The following is a 7,473-nucleotide window of genomic DNA, read 5'->3' on the forward strand; positions in this document are numbered from 1 at the left end:
AGAAGGGAAATTGTGAAAAGGATTTAGACTTAGATTTTGACTAGCGTAGGGGGCTTGAAATCAGAGAAAGACAGTTAAGCATCAGAGAAGCAAGGAAGAAATCCCCTAAGTAAGCATGCATATTGGTTCAGAAATGGTGTATTTTGTACTTTATGTACAGTTAATTGCATAGTTGTTGAGAAAAATAAAACAACACCATTATCACATTACCGTATAATTACCATTGTTTCATAAGAAATTTCTATGTAGTTACTGCATTATTACAGAAAAATAAAGCATGTTATTTCATGGTAAGTATGCAATTAGCTCATGTCACCACCAAATGTACACTTATTGAACCAACAAAGAAATAAAATGTGCCATTTTATTCCTGCATGCATGTGAGTCATAATATTGTCCTTCTTTTAGAAATGACATAATGGATCAATGTAGGAGCATAGAAAGTATGCAGATTATGCTTTTTTTCCTACTCTTTTTTTTTTTTTCCCTGGTGAGCAAATGAATATCTAGGCAACTGCAGATGCAAAACAGCTAGCACACCAGACTGGCAGGAGGGCCAAAAGATTCTATCAATAAAATCTACTCCTTTCAATAGAAGAAGAACAATGAGTCCTTTTTGGCTGTGGTTAGGAGAGGTTGTTTTGACAAGACAAGTGTCTCAGTGGCTAGAAGGAGTGAGAAAATGATTGAGTACCATTTTATTCTATATTGCTGCAGGCTGAAAACTTAGCAAGCAAAAAACTGGTACCAATTTATGTGTGCATTCACAGAAAGATTTCAGTTTCTGTAGCACATACTATAAAGGAAAATTCCAGTGTTTAAATATTTAAATCTGTTCTATATAAAGAACATTCAGCAAAGGTTTGAATTCACTATCAGAAGTTCATTCCAGTAATAAAAAGGAGATGTAGAAGAAAGAAGCGCTACACCGTATTCTCTCTCATTGCCATCAAGTGTTTGTACTTAACAGGCTTGTGTACAATCATCTTTTTATGAAGCTGCTTACAATGAGAGTGGGCCTGTTTATCATACCTAATTGATTTCCAATACTTCAAAATTAATTGGTCAGGTCATCTCAAGCTTTCTCCGAGGCATGTTTTAATGGGCTCCATATTTAAGAAATTAATTAATGTATTAGCTTGACTTGTTTTCATATTTGTTATTTTTTTAGAAACACAGCTTTAGAGACTTTCCTGGGAAGAGATCCCATTCTTGTCCCTTTCTCAACTTTTTTCCTTTTATCTGAACACACTCTGCTTACCTCTCCCTTATTTCTATCAGGGCTATGCATCAACTCCCTAACTATTCTAAATTTGAATTCCAATCATGAAAGTCAAGAGTCCCAAAGAACTTCTGAGCTCACTAAATTCTTTAAAATATGCTAGCCATCCTTTTTAATGGGCAAAGACATATCTAGGGGAAAAACATTCTTGGCCTTCTCATTTATACCATTATGGAAAATTCATATTTATAGCTAATATGTTATTTTGGAGAATGTAGGTTTAATTCAACACTAGTTTCTAATTTTCCTATTAGCCAACACTCTTAAAGGCTTTTAAAAATAGATAAATCAAATAAAACCTTCATCAATGCACAAGTTACCTAGATATTTAATGTTCTGAGTTAATGACTATCAGTCATGAAAATTACATGCATCTTTTTTGGGGCAAGATAATCAAGTGCCTAAGATAATCTTTTTTTTTACTCCAGAAATGTCACAGGGATTAAGATTCCTTAAAAATCATATACAAATATAACTATATCTAAGTTTATGTGTGATTAAAGTAAGGCTATTGGTTATTTTTCACTGGCCAAAAAAAAACAAAAAAAGTGAAAACCTTATGAACAGCAGTGAAACACTGTTTGATATATTACTGGAAAACTTTAGCAATAGCCTTGGAATATTGTCTGATATACTGCCATAAGAGGAGTCCCTCAAGTCAGAAGGCACTCAAAATACAACTGGGAAAGAGCTGCCTCCTCAGAGTAGAGCTGACCCTAATGATATGGATGAAGTAAAGCTTTTGGGACCACCATTTGTTGATGTGGCACAACTCAAAATGAGAAAAGACAGCTGCAAACATCCATTAATAATTGGAATATGGAATGTACAATGTATGAATCTAAGGAAATTGGAAGTTGTCAAAAATAAAATGGAACACAAAAAGATCAATATCCTAGGCATTGTTGTTGTTGTTGTTGTTGTGTGCCATAGAGTCAGCCCCGACTCATAGCGACCCCTCCTTGGTTTCCGAGGCAGTATCATTATGGAAGTAGGATTGCCAAACCTTCCTTCCGAGTGGCTGGTAGGCATTAGTGAGCTGAAATTGACTGGTTTGGGCCATTTTGAATCAGACAACCATATGACCTATTATGTCAGGAATGACAGATTGAAGAGGAATGGTGTGACATTCATCATCACAAAGAATGTTTCAAGATCTATCCTGAAGTACAACACTGTCACTGATAGGATAATTCCATATACCTACAAGGCAGATCAATTAATACTAGCATTATTCAAATTTATGCACCAACCACCAAAGTCAAAGACTAGTAAATTGAAGATTTATACCAACTTCTGCAGTCTGAAATTGACTGAACATGAAATCAAGATGTGTTGATTGTCACTGGTGATTGGAATGCAAAAGTTGGAAACAAAGAAGAATCACCAGTAGTTGGAAAATAAGGCCTTGTTTGATAGACATAATGTTAGAGATCACATGGTAGAATTTTGCAAGACCAATGACTAATTCATTGCAAATACCTTTTTCAACAACACTGATGAAGACTATATATGTAGACTTCGCCAGATGAAATACACAGGAATTAGATCAACTACATCTGTGGAAACAGATGATGGAGAAGCTCAATATCTTTAGCCAAAAAAGGCCAGGAGCTGATTGTGGAACAGATCATCAACTGCTCATATGCAAGTTCAAGATGAAGCTGAAGACAATTAAAACAAGTCCATGAGAGCCAAAATATGACCTTGATTATATCCCTCCTGAATTTAGAGACTATCTCAAGAATGGATGTGATGCCTTGAACACCAATGACTGAAAACCAGAGGAATTAGAGGATGACATCAAGAATATCATCTCTGCCTTTTCCTCTGGAGTCTGCATTTTGTTCCTCAATCTCACCCCTGGTTCCTTGGACTTGAGATAACAATCAGTCATCTGATCTGCTCATGTGTGTTTATCAGCCCCTGCAACCAGCATTTCCTGGAAAAATGGATCATTCTCACCATGCAAGGATGAGCTATATGGACAACAATACTATGTCACCCTCTCACCATCACCCAACCACCTCTGTCTCCCACTCACATGGCAGAGGAAATGGCGACATGATGATGATGCCTATGACTTTCTACTTCAGCTTTAAGAATGTTCAACTACTGTTTTCTAGAATAGAGTTCAATACAGCTGGAGAAATGGCTGCAGCTTTTGTGACAGAGTTTTTACTGGCAATGTTCTATGAAGGACTCAAGATAGCCTGAGAGTGTTTGTTACACAAATCACAAGTGAGCATCCACTATAATTCCATGTCTGTCTCAGGGCCAAATAGAACCATCCTTATGTAGACACACAAAACAATTGGGCAACAGATGCTGCACTTCCCTTACCTCCTGAAGACAGTGCTGCATATCATCCAGGTGGTCATCAGCTACTTCCTCATGCTCATCTTCATGACTTACAATGTACCTCTGCATCACTGTGACAGGAGGGGCTAGCACATGTACTTCTTCTTCAGCTGGAAGAAGGCAATGGTAGTGGACATCACTGAGCAAAGCCATTAACATCAGAGTCAATGGTGTGGCCTTTCTGCAATGGGAAAGAGCTCTGAAACTGGAAGACATGATTCTTACTCCAGTCACCCTTTCTTGCTCCTTCTGTCCTTACACATGAACTTGTCCAGCAGAGATTTAGCTATAGTCCCTGAGTTAAAGTGGTGATCTCCCCGGATTTTTCTCTAATAAGCTGAGATTCCCATTTTTCTAGAGAAGAAGCCACCCATGAGATGTCATCTCCTCCCCATCATCTTAGATCCAAGTTATATTCTTGACTAATCCAGGTAACTGTATAGAATGACATCATCTCGTTACTCCTTTTTAGTATTTTGGGGGTTTGTTTCATTAGATAGTATGTGAATTTGGTGGTTTTTTTTCTGGGTGAGTGATTAAAAAAGGATTAAATTCAGCCAGGATTGGTAGCATCTGAGGACAATTCTTGCCCGACTAAACCTAGAACCCACACATTAGAAAATAAGTTCCAGTTCTTGGCCCACATTACTGGGGTATACATTGTGCCTTTCCCTAGGTGTGATGTATTACAGAAGGGGTTTGTGCATTCCTAGGCAGCTGATTTAACAGCTTAGCATTTTTATTAGAATGGATTTGCCGATCAAAAAAAGGCAATCAATTTGAGAAAATAAAAAGGTATTTTTAAATAAAACAATCAGCATTTTACTTTGACTTGGTACTGGTTTTTCACTGCTGAATGAAGCAAGAGTTTGACTCCTTTTCCCATTGTTTTCATATTACCGGCTCAACCAGTGGTTTTTAAACTTTAGCATCAGAATCACTCAGAGGGGTCATTAGAACCATGGCTGGGTCTTAATCTCAGCCCAAAACTGGCATTTCTAGAAAGTTCCAGGTGATATTCCTGGTGCTGATCAGGTGACCACAGTTTGAGAATCCAGGCTTTAAATCAGGACTTTGAACTGGATCCTTCCGGTTCGACCCCTGCTGAGAATTTGCCTTTGCCACCCGAGATACACTGACCAGAATCAACATTTTAACACAATCCCCAGGTGATGTGTACACAAGAGTAACCTGGGGATCTAGTTGAACTGTTGATTCTGGTCAGTATATGGGAAAAGGCAAATTTTCAGCAAGGGACCAAAATTGGAATGAACCTATTGGAAGCCTTGCTTTACTTAATTATTCCACAAACATTTTAAGCAACTGTGTGCAAGAGCACATGTGTGCAAAGGGCTGGAGTCAGAGTTATCAGCATGTGTGAAATCACTAGTCTTTATATTTAAAGATCTGTGGTTTCTTGAAATTGGCTTGAAGGTTGAGAGATACCTTTGACCTGTAGTGTAAATCAGCTTAGCCACCCATGGGTCAGAAGGGCAAAAGCTCAACCTTTCTCTTTGGGATTTAGGGTGTGGCTGGTGATATTCCTCATCCCCCAAATCCATGTCCACACCAGGCAGATCCTCATCCTCCACGTTTGTTCCTCTTGGGGGCTTAATTAGATCACACTTTGCATTTTTATCTTTGGCGGTTTACACTGCAGTCTTGTTCCCAGTCCAAACTACCTCTGTAAAGTGATTGTTCCATTGCTGTCTATTAAATCCTTGGTGCTAGACTCTCAATTGTACCTCAGGCAGGAAGAGGAGACACTATCCTATTGGTGACACTTGTGATTTTGAAGCTTGTGCTTTCTCTCTGGCTGCCAGCTAAATACTAGAGATTGAAGAATATGTATTTCTTTGGCTATAAACCAAAAAAAGAGTTATGAGCCAATTGGAACGAGGTTAAAATCCATGAACCAACATTTAGAGCTTTGCTCTTCTCATTCCAACCCCCTGTGGTGCTGATGCTTATATCAGCTAAGCTTGAACAGAGTGAATAACAAGAGTCCAACATTAAGGGGTAGATTTCCTGTTACTGTTCTAGATGCTAAGGAATAAAACCATAACAAATAAATGACCCTGGTGATCTCTAGACATCTTGGTAGGGTCTGCTGTAAAATATTCTCCCAGAGATAGGACCCTTTTCAGAAAGGCCAGGAAAGACAAAGTACTATGAATTTGCTAAAAAACTCAGTGACAGAAACATCAGTTTGGAATAGGCCTTTGGGTATTCAGGATAGAATCTCATGAGAAACGGGAATTTCAGGTTTTTAGACAAGGTCGTCAAAGCAGGAAAGCAAGTGAAGGAGAAAATATTGGAAGCTTCCATCCTTCCTGAGCTCTTGGATTGTGATGATAAAATGGTGTCATCATCTTTAATTTCTGAATCCCTTTCATTTGGGATTTAGTACTTGCCTTCTTTTAAACCCAAATTTCTCTTCCACCACTGTTTACTTTGATTAGATTATCTCCCTATTTCTTTGGCCCCTATTCTGCTCTCATTTTCCCTTTCAGCAATGTCCTTATCTCATGTGTCTAATTTATTTGCTTAGCCTTCCCTGTGCAGTACACATTGCTATGTAGTGGATTTAGGTACCAACAAAACGTCCTCAACTCTAGAGATCTTGAACATGCTTCAAGGAGCAACTATCCCACTGGAATTTGTACTGGTGCAGAATTTTTGGTGCTGTCTCCAGTCTGAATACTCATTTCCCTCCTTCGCTCACAAACAGACCTTCACTGTGTCCACCATGGGATTAGAGATTGAGGTTTCTTCACTACCACGGTAGGGTTGTCTTTCAGGCTGTGAAGCACTTATCTTGGGTTCTAGCCTCAAGGGGCTCCATAAAAGGAGCTATAGGGGCAAAGGGTACACCTTCATATCATTTATTTTTGATCCTGCCCTCTCTAGCTACTGCTTTCAGAAGATACATCTAAAGGAAGAGTCTACATTTCATATAATGCCTTAATCACTGGGTCTGCAATTAATGTTGACTGTTAGATAGTAAACTCCCAGAGAGCAGTATTGCTGTAGTAGAAATGGTTTAACAGTGTCATGTGCAAAAGAACAATAAATATTTTGATTTTGTGATTAAAAAAAAAAAAAGAATATCATCTATAAAGAAAAGAAAAGGTTATTAAAAAAAAAAGGAAAGGAAGAAAGACCAAAATGGATGTCAGAAGAGACTCTGAAACTTGGCCTTGAATGGAAAATAACTAAAGGAAATGTAAGAAATGACAAGATAAAAGAACTGAACAGATTTCAAAGAGCATCTCAAGAAGACAGGCAATTATTAAAATGAAATGTCCAAAGACCTGGAATTAGAAACCCCAAAATAAAAAACATGCTCAGCATTTCTCAAGCTGAAAGAAATGAAGAAAAGATTAAAGCCTTAAGTTGCAATATTGAAAGATTCTATGGTCAAAATATTGAATGATGCAGGATGCCTTAAAAGAAGATAGAAGGAATACACAAGTTCAATGTACCAGAAAGAATTGGCCGATGTTCATCTATTTCAGGAGGTGGCATATGATCAAGAATCAATCAAGTTTGCACTGAAGGAATAGGTGAAGAGCAAGGCTCCAGGAATTGATGGAATTCCCATTGAGATGTTTCAACAAACGGATGCTGTGCTGGAGGCACTCATTGGTCTATGCCAAGAAATTTGGAAGATAGCTACCTGGCCAATTGACTGGAAGAAACCCATATTTGTAATCATTCTGAAGAAAAGGGTACCAAAGAATGTGGAAATTATTGTGCAATATCTTTAATGTCAATGCAAGTAAAATCTTACTGAAGATAATTTAAAAAATGGTTGCAGAGGTATATTG

General features: G+C 38.0%; 1 pseudogene; it reads left to right on the plus strand.

The window, feature by feature from the left end:
* The first annotated feature begins 3,226 nt into the window (after window positions 1-3,226).
* On the plus strand, window positions 3,227-3,799 carry LOC103196062 (annotated as a pseudogene).
* Window positions 3,800-7,473: the final 3,674 nt, after the last annotated feature.

Source organism: Orycteropus afer, unplaced genomic scaffold (genome assembly GCF_000298275.1).
Source record: "Orycteropus afer afer isolate SDZICR_OR568_19922 unplaced genomic scaffold, OryAfe1.0 scaffold00005, whole genome shotgun sequence".
NCBI classification, from domain to species: domain Eukaryota; kingdom Metazoa; phylum Chordata; class Mammalia; order Tubulidentata; family Orycteropodidae; genus Orycteropus; species Orycteropus afer.